This window comes from Notamacropus eugenii, chromosome 7 (genome assembly GCF_028372415.1).
Source record: "Notamacropus eugenii isolate mMacEug1 chromosome 7, mMacEug1.pri_v2, whole genome shotgun sequence".
In the NCBI taxonomy this organism is placed as follows: domain Eukaryota; kingdom Metazoa; phylum Chordata; class Mammalia; order Diprotodontia; family Macropodidae; genus Notamacropus; species Notamacropus eugenii.
Genome location: NC_092878.1, coordinates 5,280,195 through 5,300,567, shown reverse-complemented (window position 1 = coordinate 5,300,567; position 20,373 = coordinate 5,280,195). Strand labels below are relative to the sequence as shown.

Sequence of the window (20,373 nt, the reverse complement as noted above, 5' to 3'; positions counted from 1 at the left end):
AAAACTCTACTAGTGGGGGACCTCAACTTTCCCCTCTCAGAACTAGATGAATCTAACCACAAAATAAACAGGACAAACTCAGCAGAACAAAATTTGACCATGTATTAGGCCATTAAAAAACAATCAAATGCAGAAAGGTAGAAATAATAAATGCATCCATTTCAGATCCTGATGCAATAAAATTACTTTTAATAAAGGGTATGGAAAAATAGATGAAAATGAGTTGGAAACTAAATAATCTAATCCTAAAGAATGAGTAGGTCAAAAAACAAATTATAGAAACAATCAATAATTTCATTAGGACATACTAAAATTTGTGGGATGCGGCCAAAGCAGTACTTAGAGGAAATTTATATTTCTAAAGGCTTACATTAATAAAATAGACAAAGAGCAGGTCGATGAACTGGGCATGCAGCTAAAAAACACTAGAAAAAAACAGATTTTAAATCCCCAATTGAACAGCAAAATGGAAATCCTGAAAACCAAGGGTGAGATTAATAAAATTAAAAGTAAGAAAAGCTTACAAACTAACAAATAACAAATAAAACTAGGAGCTGGTTTTGTGTGTGTGCATGCGTGTGTGTGTGTGTGTGTGTGTGTGTGAATGTAACAAATATAATAGATAAACCTTTGGCAAATATGATTTTAAAAGAAGGAAGAAAACCAAATTACCAGTATTAAAAATAAAAAAGGTGAATTCACCATGAAGGAAGAAGAAATTAAAACAATCATTAGGAATTATTTTGCTCAATTATATGCCAATAAATCTGGCAATCTAAAGGAAATGGAAAAATATTTACAAAAGTATAAATTGCCACATCAACAGAAGAGGACATAGAATACTTAATTCTATTTCAGAAAGAGAAATTGAGCAAGCCATTAATTAATTCCCTAAGAAAAACTCCTCAGGGCCATATGGATTCACAAGTGAATTCTACAACACATTTAAAGAACAAAATTCCAGTAGTATATAAGCTATTTGGGAAAATAAGCAAAGAAGGAGTCCTACCAAGTTCTTTTTATGACATAAATGTGGTGCTGATACCTAGAAAGAACCAAACCAGAGAAAGAAAACTATAGACCGATTTCCCTAATGAATATCAATGCAAAAATTTTAAATAAAATATTAGCAAGGAAATTATAACAATATATCCCAAAGATCCTGTGCTATGACCAGGTAGAATTTATACAACAAATCCAAGACTGGTTCAATATTAGGAAAACTATCAGCATAATTGACCATATTAATAGCAAAACCAGCAGAAATCATATGATTATCTCAATAGATACAGAAGAAAACTTTGACAAAATGTAATACCCATTCCAGTTAAAAAATACTAGAGAGCATAGGAATAAGTGAACAATAAGCAAAAATGCATTGTCAACACACTAATATGACAGAAAAGGAAAATAGTAAAAGTTGGAGGGAATATGACAAAGTTGGGACTGAATGCACTGTTTTTGGAGTTGTGAACTGATCCAACCATTCTAGAGAACAGTTTGGAACTATGCCCAAAGGGCTATAAAACTGTGCATACCATTTGATCTAGCAATACTTTTACTAGGTCTGTATCCCAAAGAGATTTTTTTTTAAGGAGGTAGGGGGAAAAACCAATCTGTACAAAATTATTTAATAGCAGCTATTTTTGTATTGACAAATTTGTATTGACAAATTGGAAATTGAGGGGAGTTCATCAGTTGGGAATGGATGAACAAATTGTAGTATGTGATTGTAATGAAATATTATTGTACTATAAAAGAAATGATGCACAGGCTGATTTCACAAAAATCTGGAAAGACTTACATGAACTGATGCTGAGTGAAATGAGCAGAACCAGGAGAACATCGTACATCCAGCAATACTGAATGACTTAGCAATACAGTGTTCCAAAGACAATTCCAAAGGACTTCTGATGAAAAATGCTATCCAGCTCCAGAGAACTGATGAGTCTGAATGCAGATCAACACATACTATTTTTCACTTTCTACATTTTTTCATGTTTTTTTTTCCCCTTTGGGCCTGTGCCTTCTTTCATGAAATGACAGAGCAAGGTACCCCACCCCTCCCTCCCACCATGCTTCAGTGTAGCCCCCGGCAAACAGGTAACCTCCAGAGGCCAGACAGAGGCAGAATCTATTATGCTTTGGCTGAAGTAAAAAAAAAAAGGCAGTGGTAGTAATCCTGATATTAGGACAAAGTAAAAACAAAAATAGACCTAATTAAAAGAGATAAGGAAGGAAACTACATCTTGCTAAAAAGTACCATAGATGACAAAGTCATCAAATTAGAAGAGCAAGGAATAATCTGTTGGGGTCAGATCTACAGGAAGGGGAAGAATTCATGACCAAACAAGAGAGAGAGCATTATTAAGAGTAGAGTGGATAATTGTGATAATATTAAATTGAAAAGCTTTTGTACAAATAAAACCAATGCAATCAAGATTAGAAGGAAAGCAGAAAACTGGGAAGTAATCTTAACAGCAAGTGTCTGAAAAAGGCCTCATTTCTCAAAATATAAAGAGAATGGTTTCAAATTTAAGAGAATACAAGTCATTCCCCAGCTGACAAATGGTCAAAAGACATGAACAAGCAGCTCTCAGATGAAGACATCAAAGCTATCTATAGATACATTACGAAGAGCGCTAAATCACTTTTGATCAGGGAAATACCAATAAAACAACTCTGAAATATTACTTTTACACCAATTAGATTGGTTAATATGACAAAAAAGGAAAATGATGAATGTTGCAGAGGATGTGGGAAAATGGGGACACTAAAGCTCTGGGGGAAGGAGGGGAAGTGACATGGTCAAATCCACATTTTTGGAAGATCCCTTTGGTAGCTGAGTGGAGGATGAACTGGAATAGGGAGACTTGAGGCAGGGAAAATAACCAGGAGACTATTGCAGAACTCTGGATATGAGATGATGAGGTCTACACCAGGGCAGAGGAGAGAAGGCGGTATATAAGAGAGATGTTATCCTGGTAGAAATGACAGGATTTGACCATTGACTGGATATGGTGGGTGAGAAAGAAAGAAGAGTTGGAGATGACACTTAGGATAGGGGCTAGGTATCTGAGAAGACAATGATGCCCTCAACAGCAGTAATGGAAGTTTAAAAGAGGGGGAGGTCTTCAGTTTTGGATGTGTTGAGCTTAAAATATCTAAAAAACATCCAAATGAAGATAATTGGAAATGTGAGTCCAAAAGTAAGGAGGGAAGTTAGGGCTAATGGATGTAAGAGTTACCTGCAATGTGAACATAACTGAAACCACAGCAGCTGATGAGAGCACACTAAGTGAAACAGTAGAGAGAGGGAGAAGAGGAAAGGGGCCAGCACAAGAGCCCTGGGGTCAATCTCAGTTACAAGGAATGACCTGGGGACTGGGAGGCTGTGGTCAGACAGGTAGGAGCAGAGCCAGGGTAGAGTGTTGTCATGGAAACCTAGAGGAGAGAATCCAAGAGAAGAGGCTGATCAACAGCCTCAGAAGTGAGACATCAGAAAAGCACATTTATAAAGCAGTAGTTTATACTGCTTTTTGTGTGGTTTATGGAGTTCTCTATCCTCTCCTAATGGGATACCCTGAATATCCTTATAATGAGAAATTCAATCACGTGATGTTCTTTGGGCTCCAGTGAATACCTCTTCCTCCATGTCTCTCTAGTATAGTGGTGTAAGAAGGCTTTTCTGTGAAAGATGGCAGTGAACTGATGGGAAATATGTCTAATGTGTTCTTGGATAGCAAAGTTTTTAGAAGAAATTGGCGTTAAGGCCTCAGGTTTGGATGTCACAAATGACCTTTTTTTTTTCCAGTTGTTAGGTTGCACAGCCAGTATATGTGAGAGGAAGCCCAGTCTTTGTGACTCCAAAGTGGCTTCCTCTCCAGTATCTTATGTCCCCTTGACTACATACATGCATGGAGGTTGTCTCAAGAGTTTTGGTATATACTTGTAAGCTAAAAAAACCCTAAGATTTGGGTGGACACTCTACACATATATAGAGCACATATACGCACACACACTCACATGTATCTGTGTTCTTAATGATTCAAGTATTCTCTCTAACAAGGCAGAGTTGTAACTCATCCAACCCTGGCCACCCTGGGCTACTCTTGTGCAAGTCTTTCCCTTAAGGTTACCATAGTTTTTTGCCCACCTAATGTGCTGAGCACTTTAATGCCTCTTGACCTGCAAAATATGCCTGAAGAGTACATTGGCTGGCCTTTGGTTGTCCCTTACTCTTGACATGGAACCAGATCATCTTTTTTTCTCATACATAGTTTGATGAGGGGGCGGAGACAAGATGGTGGAGTAGACAGACACACATACACTAGCTCCGAACCCACAGCCCATAAAATATCTGTAAAAAAAGAACCCCTGGCGAATTCTGGAGCAGCAGAAGCCACAGAACAGTGGAGCAGATGAGATTTCTGTTACAGAGAGCCCTGCAAACCTCTTGCAAAAGGTCCCTCACGCTGCGGACACGGAGCCGAGCCTAGCTCTGCCTCAGCTGCAGCACCAAGAGGAGCAGATCCGAGCAGGCTTCAGGGACGGAATCTCCAGCGGCCGCGCAGGTCCCTCCACCCACAGGTGACAATGGTCAGTGAGAGGGTCTCTTTGGCGGGTCGAGAAGGGAGTGGGGTGCCCCCATAACTCAGGCCCCCTTGGGAGGCAGCAGTGGAGGCAGGAGCAGACTGGGGCTCCCCAAGCAGGCAGAAGCCCAGATCCATTGTTGAAGGTCTCTGCATAAACCCCCTGAGGGAACTGAGTCCCATGAGGTGGCCCTGCCCCCACCTGAGCAGTTGAACTTAATCTCACACTGAAGAGCAGCCCCGCCCCTGCTGAAGCCCTGAGGCTGGGAAGCAGCATTTGAATCTCAGACCCCAAGCTCTGGCTGGGCAGATCTGGAGGTGAAGTGGGGGTGAAGAGAATATTTAGAAGTCAAGTCACTGGCTGGGAAAATGCCCAGAAAAGGGAAAAAAAATAAGACTATAGAAGGTTACTTTCTTGGTGAACAGGTATTTCCTCCCTTCCTTTCTGATGAGGAAGAACAATGCTTACCATCAGGGAAAGACATAGAAGTCAAGGCTTCTGTATCCCAGCCCACTCAATGGTCTCAGGCCATGGAAGAGCTCAAAAAGGATTTTGAAAATCAAGTTAGAGAGGTGGAGGAAAAACTGGGAAGAGAAATGAGACAGATGCAAGAAAAGCATGAAAAGCAGGTCCACACCCTGCTAAAGGAGACCCAAAAAATGCTGAAGAAAATAACACCTTGAAAAACAGGCTAACTCAATTGGCAAAAGAGGTTCAAAAAGCCAATGAGGAGAAGAATGCTTTCAAAAGCAGAATTAGACAAAGGGAAAAGGAGGTTCAAAAGCTCACTGAAGAAAATAGTTCTTTCAAAATTAGAATGGAACAGATGGAGGCCAATGACTTTATGAGAAACCAAGAAATCACAAAACAAAAACAAAAGAATGACAAAATGGAAGATAATGTGCAATATCTCATTGGAAAAACAACTGACCTGGAAAATAGATCCAGGAGAGACAATTTAAAAATTATGGGCCTACCTGAAAGCCATGATCAAAAAAAGAGCCTAGACATCATCTTTCATGAAATTATCAAGAAAAACTGCCCTGAGATTCTAGAACCAGAGGGCAAAATAAGTATTCAAGGAATCCACAGATCACTGCCTGAAAGAGATCCAAAAAGAGAAACTCCTAGGAACATTGTGGCCAAATTCCAGAGTTCCTTGGTCAAGGCGAAAATATTGCAAGCAGCTAGAAAGAAACAATTCAAGTATTGTGGAAATACAATCAGGATAACACAAGATCTAGCAGCTTCTACATTAAGGGATCAAAGGGCATGGAATAGGATATTCCAGAAGTCAAAGGAATTAGGACTAAAACCAAGAATCACCTACCCAGCAAAACTGAGTATAATACTTCAGGGGAAAAATTGGTCTTTCAATGAAATAGAGGACTTTCAAGCATTTTTGATGAAAAGACCAGAGCTGAAAAGAAAATTTGACCTTCAAACACAAGAATGAAGAGAAGCATGAAAAGGTAAACAGCAAAGAGAAGTCATGAGGGACTTACTAAAGTTGAACTGTTTACATTCCTACATGGAAAGACAATATTTGTAACTCTTGAAACCATTCAGTATCTGGGTACTGGGTAGGATTACACACACACACACATGCACACGCACATGCACACACACATAAGAGACAGAGTGCACAGAGTGAATTGAAGAGGATGGGATCATATCTTTAAAAAATGAAATCAAGCAGTGAGAGAGAAATGTATTGGGAGGAGAAAGGGAGAAATGGAATGGGGCAAATTATCTCTCATAAAAGAGGCAAGCAAAAGACTTATTAGTGGAGGGATAAAGAGGGGAGGTGAGAGAAAAACATGAAGTTTACTCTCATCACATTCCACTAAAGGAAGGAATAAAATGCACGCTCATTTTGGTATGAAAACCTATCTTACAATACAGGAAAGTGGGGGATAAGGGGATAAGCAGGGTGGGGGGGATGATGGAAGGGAGGGCATGGGGAGGAGGGAGCAATTTGAGGTCGACATTCATGGGGAGGGACAGGATCAAAAGAGAGAATAGAAGTAATGGGGGCAGGATAGGATGGAAGGAAATATAGTTAGTCTTATACAACACAACTATTATGGAAGTCATTTGGAAATCTACACAGATTTGCCCTATATTGAACTGCTTGCCTTCCAAAGGGAAGAGGTGGGGAGGGAAGGAGGAAAAGAAGTTGGAACTCAAAGTTTTAGGAACAACTGTCGAGTATTGTTCTTGCCACTAGGAAATAACAAATACAGGTAAAGGGGTATAGAAAGTTATTTGGCCCTACAGGACAAAAGAGAAGATGGAGACAAGGGCAGAGAGGGATGATAGAAGAGAGAGCAGATTGGTGATAGGGGCAATTAGAATGCTTGGTGTTTTGGAGTGGGGGGAGGGGACAAAAGGGGAGATAATTTGGAACCCAAAATTTTGTGAAAATGAATGTTAAAAGTTAAATAAATAAGTTAATTAAAAGTAAAATAAAATTAAAAAAATAGTTTGATGACATTTTCTCTACTTTTCTTTAACCATTCTATTGTAAGCAACATAAATAGATAGATACGTAGGGTAGATTTATAGATACATATACATGTATGCAGAAATATATATGTATATATGTTTTGTATGTATCTGCATATCTATATGTAGATTTTAACCAATGGAATGGTGAAGAAGAAAAAGAAGGATCACAGAAAATATGTTGTGTACACACACTCTATCACAATCTATTCCAGCTATAACTTGGGATGTATAAAAAGTTCAAGACACATAGTTTCTGAGTAATTATTCACGCTTGAAATAATTAATAAAAGGGCTAAGTTGTACTCGTGAATGGTGAAGACCCCTCATGGAACCCACTCAATGCTAATATGCCCTTGGAACAAGTGGGTGTTGCTGAGGGTAGCAATTGACTCTAATTGGTTAACAATTATGAGAATAATGAATATTATAATAAGAGGTGGACCCCTTCTAATGAGGGGCTGGGGGACATGATTCTGGTCACTCAGTCTTGGACAAGGAGACTTATCTCTTATCCAAACTACCCCCCCCCCAGGGGTGTCTTAGCAAATAAGGCTACAAAGATAAAATGGGATGACTTTGAAGGCCTTTGAATACAGGTTAAGGAGCTGGAATTCCATTCAGTGGTTAATTTGAAGGTTATAAGAGGTCATAGGAACATAGATTAGAGCTACAAAAAGATCTTTAGCGTTTAACCTTCTCTCTACTTCATTTTTCAAATGGGGAACTGAGACTCAGAGAGGCCAAGTAACTTCCTCAGGGTCACATAGTTATAAAGCAGATCCCCTGAATCCAAATCCAGCCATCTTTCTCCCATACCAAAAGATGAGATTTCTAAGCAGGAATCAAAGATAACCAATCTATTTGTGGAACTTTGAATTAGCTATAGTTAAAATAAGAAAGTTTAAGGGAGTTTTTTGTTAAATATTTTCTGTAGTCCCCTTGAAACTCTGACACATTCAAATGGCATTGAAAAGCCAAAGTCTCAAAAAGCAAAAATCTGACAAAGGATATCTATAGCTATAATGCCAATATGTCTTCACATGTGTAGAGTGAAGAGGATCACTGCTTGTGTGTAGGAAAGTAGTGTAGGTCGTTTTGTTGTAGAAGAAAGGGTGTCCATAAATTGGGGGATGGGTGAACAAATTCTGTTAAATAAATATATTATTTATATTTTATATAAATATATATAATTTATATAATAATAAATATATTATTTATATATTATATATATATTATAAATATATAAATAAAATATTATCGCATCATAGACATCATGCATATGGATTCCAAGAAATCTGGGAAGATTTGTATGAACTGATACAGAGTGAAATGAGCTGAATCAGAGGAAACATTTTCACAGGGCCACAAAAACCTAAAGGCAAACAACTCTGAAATACTACAAAACTGTGAGCAGTTATGGACTGAGAAACCTGTTGATAAAGTGTGACACTCACTTCTTAGCGAAGAAGTGATGGGCCAGAGATACAGAGTGAGATTTATTTTTAGACACAGCTCATGTGTTGGCTTATCTTGCTAGATGACATTTATTCCTTATGTGAGAGAGCTTCTCCTTAGGTGATAAGGGGCAGTGGGTAGTGGTAGAGCTAAAAAAAGAGAAATGAAATTAATGTGTTAATTTTTTCAGATTAATCTTTCCCCACTGAAGTCTCTCTGTGCACTGCCATCTTTGCTTATAAAGGACAACATGGTATGTTAGTTATTACACAAAACTGCCTTCCAGTAAATCTCTCCTCTCTTGTCTCTTACCTACAGTCTCTCTTTTGTACTGCTGGCAGATTACTTATGCTAACAGAAAGTTCTGCTTATGTCACTCCCCTGCTCAGAAAGCTTCTATGACTTCACATTGGCCAAAAACATATAATGTTAAAACTTCTTCACCTGGCATTCAATGTCTCCTATACTCTGACCTCCAATCTCCTTTTCTAAAATTATGTGATTCCCCAATTGACAAATGATCAAAGGATATGAACAGGCAGTTTTCAGATGAAGAAATCAAAGCTGTCTATAGGCACATAAAAAAGCTCTCTACATCACTTTTGATCAGAGAAATGCAAAACAAACAAATAAGCAAAAAACTCCAAACAGCTCTGAGGTATCACATCTATCAGACTGGCTCACATGACAGCAAAAGGAAAATGATGAATTGTGAAGAGAATTTGACAAAATTGGGATGCTAATGCATTGTTGGTGGAGTTGTGAACTGATATGATCTCTCCAGAGGGCAATTTGGAACTATTCCCAAGGGGCAACCAAATAGTGATCTAGCAGTACCACTACTAGGTCTGTATCCTGAAGAAATAGAAAAGGGAAAAGGACTTACATGCCCCAAAATATTTATGGTATCCCTTTTTGTGTTGACAAAATATTGGAAATTGAGAGAATGTCCATCATTTGGGAAATGGCTGAACAAGGTGTGGTATAAGAATGTAATGGATTACTTTTGTGCTCTAAGAAATGATGAGCAGGTGGATTTCAGAACAACCTGGGAAGACTTGTGCAAACTGATGCAATGAAATGAGCAGAACCAAGGAAACATTGTATCCAGTATCAGCAACATTGTGTGATGAGGAACCATGTTTGACTCAGCTCTTACCAGCAACACAGTAATCCAAGACAAGTACAAAGGACTCAGGAAGGAAAATGCAAATTCAGATAAAGCACTGGTGGACACTGAATACAGGTCTTTTTTTTTTTTTTTTTTTTGCTTACCTTGTTGTTTCTAAGGGTTTCTCTTCTTTTTAATTTGCTTCTTCTTCCCGCACTGTGATGAATTTGGAAATATGGTTTACATGAAAGCACGTGTAATAAACTATAAGAAACTGCCTACTATTTTCATAAGGGGGGGCAGGGAGGGCAGGGAGGGAGGAAGAAAAATTTGGAACTCAAAATCTTGTAAAAATGAATGATAATAAATTTTCTTAATATGTATTTGGGAAAAAATAAAATGCTATTTAAATAAAAAAAATTTTAAGGAAAAAAGTTGATTCAATTAAAATCATCAAATATTTACTAGCTGTCTACAATGTGCAAGGCACTGAGTTGACTCAATAACATCTTGTTCTTTGATTTTCCAGGGAGTAAAGAATATAAGTGCAGTCAAGCTACAAAAGCAAATGCATTTATGTTGAGTCAATGTGTGTGTATAAGTATGTATATATAGAGATAGATAGATATAGATCTGTCTATCTGTCTGTCTATGTATCTATCTGCAACGAGAAGATAACTGAAACCACAGCAGCTGATGAAAGCATTAAGTGAAACAGTAGAGAGAGGGAGAAGAGAAAAGGGGCCAGCACAGAGCCCTGAGGTCAACCTCAGTTACAAGGAATGACCTGGGGACTGGGAAGCTGTGGTCAGACAGGTTGGAGGAGAGCCAGGGTAGAAACCTAGAGAGAAGAGGTTGATAAACAGAGTCAGAAGTGAGACATCAGAAAAGCACATTTATAAGGCAATAGTTTATACCGCTTTTTGTTTGGTTTATGGAGTTCTCCATCCTCTCCTATTGAAGTACCCTCAATATTCTTATAATCACAAATCAAATCGTGTACTGCTCTCTGTGCTTCAGTCAATACCTCTTCATCCATGTTCTCTCGAGTATAGTGGTGTAAAAAGGCCTTTCTTTGAAACATGGCTGTGAAGTGATGGCAAATATGTCTCGGTTTTTGTTCCATAGCGATATTTGCCAGAACACTGGCTGACATTTTTTTAAGGCCTCAAACTGGGATGTCAGGAATGACCTTTTTTTTTCAATTGTTAGGTCACACAGCCAGTGTATGTGAGAGAAAGCCCAGTCTTTGTGACTCCAAACTGGCTTCCTGTCTAGTATTTTATGTCCCCTTGACTACATACATGGATGCAGGTTGTCTCAAGGGTTTTGGTACACTGGGGGGTGGAGCCAAGATGGCGGAGTAGACAGACACACATAAGCTAGCTCCGAACCCACAGCCCATAAAATATCTGTAAAAAAGAACCCCCGGCGAATTCTGGAGCAGCAGAGGCCACAGAACAGTGGAGCAGATAAGATTTCTGTTCCAGAGAGCCCTGCAAACCTCTCGCAAAAGGTCCTTCGCGCTGCGGACCCAGAGCAGAACCCAGCCCTGCCTCGCCCACGCGGCACTGAGAGGAGCAGATCCGAGCAGGCTTCAGGGACAGGATCTCCAGCAGCCACGCAGGTCCCTCCACCCACAGGTGATGGGGGTTGGTGAGAGGGTCTCTTTGGCGGGTTGAGAGGGGAGTGGGGTGCCCCCATGACTCAGGCTCCCTCAGGAGGCAGCAGCAGAGGCGGGAGCAGACAAGGGTTCCCCAAGCAGGCAGGAGTCCAGATCCATTGTTGAAGGTCTCTGCATAAATCCCCTGAGGGAAATGAGCTCTTGTGGCAGCCCTGCCCCCACCTGAGCACCTGAACTTGATCTCACACTGAATAGCAGCCCCGCCCCTGCTGAAGCCCTGAGGCTGGGAAGCAGCATTTGAATCTCAGACCCCAAGCTCTGGCTGGGCGGATCTGGAAGTGAAGTGGGGGTGAAGAGAATATTTAGAAGTCAAGTCACTGGCTGGGAAAATGCCCAGAAAAGGGAAAAAAAATAAGACTATAGAAGGTTACTTTCTTGGTGAACAGGTATTTCCTCCCTTCCTTTCTGATGAGGAAGAACAATGCTTACCATCAGGCAAAGACACAGAAGTCAAGGCTTCTGTATCCCAGCCCACTCAATGGTCTCAGGCCATGGAAGAGCTCAAAAAGGATTTTGAAAACCAAGTTAGAGAGGTGGAGGAAAAACTGGGAAGAGCAATGAGAGACATGCAAACAAAGCATGAAAAACAATTAAACACCCTGCTAAAGGAGACCCAAAAAAATGCTGAAGAAAATAACACCTTGAAAAATAGCCTAACACAATTGGCAAAAAAGGTTCAAAAAGCCAATGAGGAGAAGAATGCTTTCAAAAGCAGAATTAGACAAATGGAAAAAGAGGTTCAAAATCTCACTGAAGAAAATAGTTCTTCCAAAATTAGAATGGAACAGATGGAGGCCAATGACTTTATGAGAAACCAAGAAATCACAAAACAAAAACAAAAGAATGAAAAAATGGAAGAGAATGTGAAATATCTTATTGGAAAAACAACTGACCTGGAGAATAGATCCAGGAGAGACAATTTAAAAATTATGGGCCTACCTGAAAGCCATGATCAAAAAAAGAGCCTAGACATCATCTTTCATGAAATTATCAAGGAAAACTGCCCTGAGATTCTAGAACCAGAGGGCAAAATAAGTATTCAAGGAATCCACAGATCACTGCCTGAAAGAGATCCAAAAAGAGAAACTCCTAGGAACATTGTGGCCAAATTCCAGAGTTCCCAGGTCAAGGCGAAAATATTGCAAGCAGCTAGAAAGAAACAATTCAAGTATTGTGGAAATACAATCAGGATAACACAAGATCTAGCAGCTTCTACATTAAGAGACTGAAGGGAGTGGAATAGGATATTCCAGAAGTCAAAGGAACTAGGACTAAAACCAAGAATCACCTACCCAGCAAAACTGAGTATAATACTTCAGGGGAAAAATTGGTCTTTCAATGAAATAGAGGACTTTCAAGCATTCTTGATGAAAAGACCAGAGCTGAAAAGAAAATTTGACTTTTAAACACAAGAATGAAGAGAAGCATGAAAAGGTAAACAGCAAAGAGAAGTCATAAGAGACTTACAAAAGATGAACTGTTTACATTCCTACATGGAAAGACAATATTTGTAACTCTTGAAACTATTCAGTATCTGGGTACTGGGTGGGATTACACACACACACAGCACATGCACATGCACACACACATAGAGACAGAGTGCACAGAGTGAATTGAAGAGGATGGGATCATATCTTAAAAAAATAAAATCAAGCAGTGGGACAGAAATGTATTGGGAGGAGAAAGGGAGAAATGGAATGGGGCAAATTATCTCTCATAAAAGAGGCAAGCAAAAGACTTATTAGTGGAGGGATAAAGAGGGGAGGTGAGAGAAAAACATGAAGTTTACTCTCATCACATTCCACTAAAGGAAGGAATAAAATGCACGCTCATTTTGGTATGAAAACCTATCTTACAATACAGGAAAGTGGGGGATAAGGGGATAAGCAGGGTGGGGGGGATGATGGAAGGGAGGGCATGGGGAGGAGGGAGCAATTTGAGGTTGACACTCATGGGGAGGGACAGGATCAAAAGAGAGAATAGAAGTAATGGGGGGCAGGATAGGATGGAGGGAAATATAGTTAGTCTTATACAACACAACTATTATGGAAGTCATTTGCAAAACTACACAGATTTGGCTTATGTTGAATTGCTTACCTTCCAAAGGGAAGGGGTGGGGAGGGAGGGAGGAACAGAAGTTGGAACTCAAAGTTTCAGGAACAACTGTTGAGTACTGTTCTTGCCACTAGGAAATAAGAAATACAGGTAAAGGGGTATAGAAAGTTATTTGGCCCTACAGGACAAAAGAGAAGATGGAGACAAGGGCAGAGAGGGATGATAGAAGAGAGAGCAGATTGGTGATAGGGGCAATTAGAATGCTTGGTGTTTTGCGGTGGGGGGAGGGCACAAAAGGGGAGAAAATGTGAAACCCAAAATTTTGTGAAAATGAATGTTAAAAGTTAAATAAATAAATATTTTTTTTTTTTAAAAAGAGTTTTGATACACTGTTAAGCGAAAAAAACCTTAAGATTTGGGTGGATACCCTACATATATATAGACCACATATACTTATATACACTCATATGTATCTGGGATCTTATTGATTCAAGTATTCTCTCTAACAGTGCAGAGTTGTAACTCATCCAACCTGTCCACCCTGGACTACTCTTGTGCAAATCTTTCCCTTAAGGTTGCCATAGTTTTTTACCCACCTAATGTGCTGGGCATCAATGCCTCTTGATCTGGAAAATATACCTGAAGAGTACATTGGCTGGCCTTTGGTTATCCCTTACTCTTGACATGGAACCAGATCAACTTTCTTTCTCATACATAGTTTGATGACATCATTTTCTCTACTATTCTTTAACCATTCTATTGCAAGCAACATAAATAGATACATAGGATAGACATAGATTTATAGAGAATTATATATATAGATAGATATAAATATATATAGATATTAAGCAGAAATATGTGTATATATATATATATTTTGTATGTATCTGCATATCTATATGTAGATTTCAACCAATGGAATGGTGAAGAAGAAGAAAAAGAAGTATCACAGAAAATATGTTGTGTACACACACTCTATCACAGCTTATCCATTGTCTTCCAGTTATAACTTGGGATGTATAAAAAGTTCAAGACACATAGTTTCTGAGTAATTATTCATTCTGGAAATAATTAATAAAAGGGCTAAGTTGTACTCTTAAATGGTGAAGACCCCTTACAGAACCCTCTCAATGCTAATATACCCTTGGAACAAGTGGGTATTCCTGAGGGTAGCAATTGACTCTGATTGGTTACCAATTATGAGAAGAATGAATATTATAATAGAAGGTGGACCCTTTCTAATGAGGGGCTGGGGACATGATTCTGGTCACTCAGTCCTGGACAAGGAGACTTATCTCTTATCCAAAGTACCCCTCCCCTAAGAGTGTCTTAGCAAATAAGGCTACAAAGATAAAATGGGATGACTTTGAAAACCTTTGAATACAGGTTAAGGAGCTGGAATTCCATTCAGTGGTTAATTTGAAGGTTATAAAAGGTCATAGGAACATAGATTAGAGCTACAAAAGGATCTTTAGAAGTTTAACCTCCTCTCTACTACATTTTTCAAATGGGGAACTGAGACTCAGAGAGGCCGAGTAACTTCCTCAGGGTCACATAGCTATAAAGCAGGTCTCCTGAATTCAAATCCAGCCATCTTTCTCCCATACCAAAAGATGAGATTTCTAAGTAGGAATCAAGACTAATCAACCCATTTGTGGAACTTTGAATTAGGTATCTTTAAAATAAATACATTTTTTGTTAGATAGCTTCTACAGTCCCTTAAAACTCTGACATGTTCAAATGGCATTGAAAAGCCAAAGTTTCAAAAAGCAAAAATCTGACAAAGGATATCTATAGCCATAATGCCAAGAATGTCTTCACATGTGTAGAGTGAAGAGGATCACTGCTTGTGTGTAGGAAAGTAGTGTAGGTCTTTTTGTTGTAGAGGAAAGGGTGTCCATAATTTGGGGGATGGGTGAACAAATTGTGTTAAATAAATATAAAGAAATATTATTGCATCATAGACATCATGAATATGGATTCCAAGAACTCTGGGAAGATTTGTATGAACTGATACAGAGTGAAATGAGCTGAATCAGAGGAAAAACTGCCACAGGACCACAAAAATCTAAAGGCAAACAACTCTGAAATAACTACAAAACTGTGAGCAGTTATGGACTGAGAAACCTGTTGATAAAGTGTGACACTCACTTCTTAGCAAAGAAGTGATGGGCCAGAGATACAGAATGAGATTTATTTTTAGACACAGCTCATGTGTTGGCTTATCTTGCTAGATGACATTTATTCCTTACGTGAAAGAGCTTTTCTTTAGGTGATAAGGGGCAGTGGGTAGTGCAACAGGTTAAAAAAAAGAAATGAAAGTAATGTGTTAATTTTTTCAGATTAATTTTTCTCCACTGAAGTCTCTCTGTGCACTGCCATCTTTGCTTATAAAGGACAACATGGTATGTTAGTTATTACACAAAACTGCCTTCCAGTAAATCTCTCCTCTCTTGTCTCTTACCTACAGTCTCTCTTTTGTACTGCTGGCAGATTACTTATGCTAACAGAAAGTTCTGCTTATGTCACTCCCCTGCTCAGAAAGCTTCTATGACTTCACATTGGCCAAAAACATATAATGTTAAAACTTCTTCACCTGGCATTCAATGTCTCCTATACTCTGACCTCCAATCTCCTTTTCTAAAATTATGTGATTCCCCAATTGACAAATGATCAAAGGATATGAACAGGCAGTTTTCAGATGAAGAAATCAAAGCTGTCTATAGGCACATAAAAAAGCTCTCTACATCACTTTTGATCAGAGAAATGCAAAACAAACAAATAAGCAAAAAACTCCAAACAGCTCTGAGGTATCACATCTATCAGACTGGCTCACATGACAGCAAAAGGAAAATGATGAATTGTGAAGAGAATTTGACAAAATTGGGATGCTAATGCATTGTTGGTGGAGTTGTGAACTGATATGATCTCTCCAGAGGGCAATTTGGAACTATTCCCAAGGGGCAACCAAATAGTGATCTAGCAGTACCACTACTAGGTCTGTATCCTGAAGAAATAGAAAAGGGAAAAGGACCTACATGCCCCAAAATATTTATGGTATCCCTTTTTGTGTTGACAAAATATTGGAAATTGAGAGAATGTCCATCATTTGGGAAATGGCTGAACAAGGTGTGGTATAAGAATGTAATGGATTACTTTTGTGCTCTAAGAAATGATGAGCAGGTGGATTTCAGAACAACCTGGGAAGACTTGTGCAAACTGATGCAATGAAATGAGCAGAACCAAGGAAACATTGTATCCAATATCAGCAACATTGTGTGATGAGGAACCATGTTTGACTCAGCTCTTACCAGCAAGACAAGTACAAAGACTGAGGAAGGGAAATATATATCCAGATAATGAACTGTTGGACTCCGAATGTAAATCAAGGCTTTTTTTTTTTTGCTTACCTTCTTCTTTTGAACAGTTTCATTTCTTTTTGATTTGTTTCTTCTTCCCAAACTGTGATGAATTTGGAAATATGGTTTACATGAAAGCACAAGTAATAAACTATAAGAAACTGCCTACTGTTTTCATAAGCAGGGGCAGGGAGGGAGGAAGAAAAATTTGGAACTCAAAATCTTGTAAAAATGAAAGATAATAAATTTTCTTAATATGTATTTGGGAAAAAAATAAAATAGTATTTAAATAAAAAATTTAAAAGAAAAAAGGTTCATTCAGTTAAAATCATCCAATATTTATTAACTGTTTACTATGTGCAAGGTACTGAGCTGACTCAATAGCTCTTTAGTTTTTCCAGGGAGTAAAGAATATATGTGCAGTCAACCTACAAATGCAAATGAATTTATGTTGAGACAATCTGTGTGTGTGTGTATTTATATATGAAAACATATTCCTACAAGTCAAATCCTGTTCCTTAGCACCATAACGCAGTAACAGCAATATCATCTGTGAATGACTTAACTGTTCTCAGCAACACAAGATCCAAGCCCATTCCTAAAGGACCCGTAATGAAAAATGTTATTCCCATCCAGAGCAACAACATATAAAGTCTTATTGGAGATCTAAGCATGTTATTTTTTAGTTACTTTAATTTTTTCATAATTTTTTTTCTTCTTTGGCAACATGGCTAATAGGGAAGTATTTTTTGCATGATTCCACATGTATAGCCTATATCAAATTGTTTGTTGTCTCAGAAAGGGGGCTGGGAGGGAAAAACTTGGAACTCAAAAATTTTTTTAAATAAGTATTCTAATTTGTTTTTCATGTAGTTAGGAAAAATAAAATATTAAAGTAAAAAAAAATTTCCTTCGTATTTTATATGCACTTAGCTGTATGTGTTTTCTCCCATCAGTACAGTATAATCTTGCCTCCTCAGTGCCTGGCACGTAATAAGCACTTAGTAAAAACTTTACAGATTAAATGGAACTGAGTTGGAGGGAAGGGAGGTGTCTTACCTCTGCAATCAGCTGTATTTTATACAATCAGCCTTGAGCACAGTGAAGGTGGAACTTGATTGGATTCAACATTATATAAACATTACGCAGAGAAATCATCATGTCACAATGTTTTAAATACACATGACACATGGCACTATGTATCTCCCAAAGATACCCTCCCTCTCCCTCCCCCTTATGCCACATGAGAGTAAAAGATTCCCATATTACTATCAGGCACTCTGAAACCAAAGAACTGTCTATCACTCTTCTTGGACATATGAGATTCTTGATTTAGAATAGGATGCATCCAAAATGCAAATTTTCCAGAGCTATGGATAATTCATATTGGTAGTGCTTGGCAACACAGAAGATATCTAATAAATATTTTTCAGATGAATGCAATATAGCATATAGTTTCTGTCATCACTGAGTTTGCAGTCTTATTGGGTAACTAAATTCACCCACATCAGATACTCAGCATGCTACATTACTTCAGTGACCACCACAGCCTTGTCATTAATCCGCATGGCATTGTAACCAGTGACCCCTGGAAGTCATGGTGGTTTGGATGTCAGAGAACACAAGAATAGTCAGTGTGAGACACAGCAAGTCAGTCCATCAGCAAGCATGTATGAAGTGCCTGCTATGTGCGAAGCACTATGTTAAGTTCTGGGGACAGAAAGACGGTCCATGATCTCAAGGAGCTCACAACATGCAAACAAACTGTGTACAAATGCAATAACAAGATATACATCTGATTGCTTACCATCTCAGGGAAGAGGAGGGAAGGAGGGAGTGATAGAATTTGGAACTCAAAACCTTAAAGAAAAATGTTTTAAAAAATTAAAAATAAAGATATGATTCTGGGTTAAAAAATGATACACAGGAAAAACTGGAGATAATCAATAGAGGGAAGAAACTAAGATTAAGGAAGCATCAGGAAAGACTTCTTTTAGACGGGGGAAATTTGGTAGGGATGAGGAAGGAGAGCATTCCAGGCATGGGGAATACACAGTGAAAGTGCCTGGAATCTGAAGATGGAGTGTATTGTGCGAGGACAGTCACCGGATCAGAGTATATGGGATGAGCAAGGCATAAAATGGATAGAAAAGTAGGCTGGGACTAGTTCATGGGGGGGCTTTGAATGCCAAAGAGGATTTTATGTTTGATCCTATAGGAGATGGGAGTCACTGGAATTTACTGAATGGGGGGGGGGGTGGCAAAGGGGAAGGTGTGCATGGTCAGATCTGCATTTTTGCAAGATCCCTTTGAGCTGAGTGGAGGATGAACTGGAACGCAGAGATGTGAGGCAAGGAAACTAACCAGAAGACTATTACAGAAATCTGGGTATGCTGATGAGGTCTATACCAGGGCAGAGGAGAGAAGGGGGTGTATAAGAGAGATGTTATCCTGGTTGAAATGACAGGATTTGACCATTGACTGGATATGGTGGGTGAGACAGAATGAAGAGTTGGGGATGACACCTAGGCTGGGGGCTGGGTATCTGAGAGGACAATGGTGACCTCAGCAATAATAATGGAGGTTCAGAAGAGGGGGAGGGTTTGAGAGGAAAAGATAAGGAGTTCAATTTTGAGTGTGTTGAGCTTAAGATATATGTGAGATATCCAACTGGAAATGTGAATCTGAAGGTAAGGGGAGAAGTTAGGGCCCAAGAGATCTGAGAGTTATCTGCAACGAGAAGATGACTGAAGCCAAGCAGCTGATGAAAGCATTAAGTGAAGCAATAGAGAGAGGAAGAATAGAAAAGGGGCCAGCACAGAGCCCTGGGGTCAATCTCAGTTACAAGGAATGACCTGGGGACTGGGAGGCTGTGGTCAGACAGGTAGGATCAGAGCCAGGGTAGAGTGTTGTCATGGAAACCTAGAGGAGAGAATCCAAGAGAAGAGGGTGATCAATAGGGTTAGAAGTGAGACATCAGAAAAGCACATGTATAAGTAAATAAAGGGTTTATACCGCTTTTTGTGTGGCTTTTGGCATTCTCCTTCAGTATTCTGAATATTATCATAGTCAGAAATCAAATCATGTGACGTTCTTTGTGATTCAGGGAATGCCTCTTCCTCGATGTCCTCTCCAGCACAGTGATGTAAACAGGATTTTCTGTGAAACATGGCTGTAAACTGATGGGAAATGTGTCTAATGTCTTCTTGGATAGCAACATTTTTACCAGGACATTGGCTGACATTTTAAGACCTCAGGCTGGGATGTCACAAATGACCTTTTTTTCAATTGTTAGGTCATGCAGCCAGTGTATATGAGAGGAAGCCCAGTCTTTCTGACTGCAAACTAGCTTCCTCTCCATTATGTTATGTCCCCTTGACTACATACTTACATATACAGGTTGTCTCAAGAGTCTTGGTACAGTTTTAAGCTAAAAAATCTAAGATTTGGGGGCACACCCTCCACATATATAGACACACACGCAGACGAACACTCATATGTATCTGTGATCTTAACGATTCGAGTGTTCTCTCTAACAATGCGGAGAATAACTCATTCAAGACTGCCTACCCTGGCCTATTCTTATCCAAGTCTTTCCTTGAAGT

At 39.0% G+C, this 20,373-nt stretch overlaps 2 long non-coding RNA genes across 2 annotated transcripts in view; both read right to left on the bottom strand.

Moving 5' to 3' along the window:
• LOC140514857 (uncharacterized) overlaps positions 1–19,986 on the bottom strand; it is a 36,190-nt gene extending 16,204 nt beyond the window's left edge. The window contains exon 1 of the long non-coding RNA XR_011970750.1: positions 19,784–19,986. This is a non-coding gene — a long non-coding RNA (uncharacterized lncRNA). The remainder of the gene's footprint in view (positions 1–19,783) is intronic.
• LOC140514858 (uncharacterized) lies at positions 8,622–10,680 on the bottom strand. Its single transcript, XR_011970751.1, has 3 exons — positions 10,588–10,680; positions 9,835–9,886; positions 8,622–8,708 (listed from the first exon to the last, which is right to left on the bottom strand). It is a non-coding gene; the product is annotated as an uncharacterized lncRNA (long non-coding RNA).
• Positions 19,987–20,373: the final 387 nt, after the last annotated feature.